We start from the raw sequence: 2,500 nt of genomic DNA on the forward strand, positions 1-2,500 counted from the left end.
GCTAAATGTATTTCGATTACTCCCGGCCTAACGTACCTAGCTTATAATTCTTTGTGTACCTTAATGTTTTTATTATATTTTAACTTCCCCGTTTATTTGTACTTTCAGGAATGTAAAGTCTGGGATCGCCATATTACCTGTGTTTTAGTTTGTCTGGATGTGAATCATAGCAGACCCCTGTGTTGCTAAACACTAACTGTTGATAACTCTGGATTCTGGTGAAGTATTTTTCAGTCTGAAATATAAGGCAAGTATTGTTTTTTTTTTTTTTTTCAATCACTTAAGCAAGCTAGTCCTCCCCGGTTGGGGGCGGTGCCCCCAATTGTGGGAGGACGTTCCCTATAGCACACGGTAGACCTGTTATAAGGTCTACCGTGTGCTATAGGGAGGCTTGCTTTTAAACCCTTAGTGTAATTTCGGTAAGTTTTCAACTGTTTTGTACATTTAGGTTCTGCAGTTTGCTTAAAGCCTGTTTATCACAAATTTAGAGTAAAAGGTTTTCTTAACTACGTTCAGTTTTATAATACTAATTACTGTATTCCGCTTAAGATTGTTGATAATGAAAAAGTTTCAAAGTATAAGTTTCCAAGTACATGGATGTATGCATTTTACATAATTGGGAAATTATTATATCATGTTACTATTGTTCAGCATAATTTCAGGCTCAGAGTATGTCACTTATGTAGGGTTACCAAACTTTTACGAGAAACCTTTCTAACAATTGACACTTTTCAGATTGGATGGCTCGCTTCAGGATTAAATGAGGACTAATTAAGGACTAAATACGATGAGTCTCTAACATCCATTTCTACTCATTGCTGTTTGGTTGAAGATGGTTGCTGGAAATTGTTAGTATATTCTATAAATACTTTAAGGTTGATATTGGAATTCCAGTCTATCTTCACTATTTGGATAAAATCGTCCACTGGTATTTTTGGAACGACTATATGTACTGAAAGATTTGGCAGAGTTTAATTATTTGAAATTCCGGTAAATGGGTTACTGGTTAGTTATAACGAAAAAGGAAAACATAATTTGTATATTTTTAATGTGGAATTAATGAACTAATTAAGATTGATATTTACGCTATCGGTTATAAAGTACCTTTTTTTCTGTATTGGGGGATGTGTTAATTCTGGTAGATAATAAGCTCTTTAATTTGACCATTTAAGAAAAGAGGGTTTGGTTGATTTGGTGGGAAGTTTATTGAATATAGATTATTTATTAAGCTTTCTTTAATGTATTATAATCTATCGGTTCATGTTTAATTTAGGACTTTAACCCATTTCTTTCAATTTGTATAATCTCTTCAAATAAATTTCTATCTTCACTATTACGTGGTTGTCCTATTTACTTAATTTTTAAGCTATTACTGAAATATATATGCACTTGCTAAATTTATGCTTGAAGTGGTTTTATTTTTTTTTAATCCATTTAAGGATTTTAATTTGGCTATATTTCTGCAAAACTAAATCTTCTGTTTTAAGAAAGGTGATTTGTCATTGTAATTAGGGAAACCGCATGGTGACTTCTCGTTAAGGGTAGAAGAGAGCAGTTCTAAGAAAACAAAAGCAGAGTTAATTCAATGAAACTTAATTTTAATGATTTTGAAGGAGAAGCCTTCATGCCTTTTTTCAAAACACTTCGCAGATTGCAAAATAAATTTGAAGTTCTTCAAAGCTTTAGCTGAACTATGAAACTACCGTTAATATACGAACTGGGAAATCTACTGTAATTAGGCTGCATCAGATGTCAGTGAAATCATACTATAGTGCTCTTGAGAATACCTTTAACTAGGGATTAAAGTTTTGATATATTGAACGAATTTAGTTGCTGATCTAGAGGGAAGTAATTTACCACAGTGCTGGCTTAAAACTATAGTCGGTGTTGTTGAAAGATTGGTTAGGCTTGTGCCTGTTTCTGCAATGAACTATTGTTTAGTTTGAAATACTTAGGCTCTGATACAGCGAAGTGTGCTAGTATAGGGATTTTATCAAGGTAAAATTGTACAGGGAAAACCACTGAAGGATAAATTAGAATTGATAAGTCCGATCTTAACCAGTAGCAAGAGATGGGTGCAATTTGATTCGTATACTTTGAGAGTATTAGTACTTCAATACAATGGATATTTTTTTTTCTACTACCTGCTTAAGAATGAATATTTTCTAACCTATGTGCTGTCAAGAACTGATATGAAAAACTTTATTCTGCCAATTCTCAGAACTTTGTAAAGCAAAATTTAGCGTCCTAAGGTCCTTGTGCTTTAGTATTGTCTGTAAGACTAAAAGCTAATTAAACTTAACTTTAGATAAACATTAAATGTCGATCTTGGAACTTTGTACTTAATATTACTTGTCTTCGTCCTTGATATATTTATATATGAAGGTGTTTCTTTTGGGATACCGAACGTTATGGTATGAGTTCGTACCTATGAAAAAAAATCCATTGCCGGGATCATTAAAGTGTTTCTGGGACTAACAGGACAAGGAGATTTGGAATA

General features: G+C 32.8%; 1 long non-coding RNA gene across 1 annotated transcript in view; it reads left to right on the forward strand.

The window, feature by feature from the left end:
- Positions 1 to 1,409, forward strand: part of LOC137630870 (uncharacterized) — a 1,588-nt gene extending 179 nt beyond the window's left edge. The window contains exons 2-3 of the long non-coding RNA XR_011041784.1: positions 109 to 247; positions 736 to 1,409. This is a non-coding gene — a long non-coding RNA (uncharacterized lncRNA). The remainder of the gene's footprint in view (positions 1 to 108; positions 248 to 735) is intronic.
- The last annotated feature ends 1,091 nt before the right edge of the window (positions 1,410 to 2,500 follow it).

This window comes from Palaemon carinicauda, chromosome 39 (genome assembly GCF_036898095.1).
Source record: "Palaemon carinicauda isolate YSFRI2023 chromosome 39, ASM3689809v2, whole genome shotgun sequence".
Taxonomy (NCBI): Eukaryota; Metazoa; Arthropoda; class Malacostraca; order Decapoda; family Palaemonidae; genus Palaemon; species Palaemon carinicauda.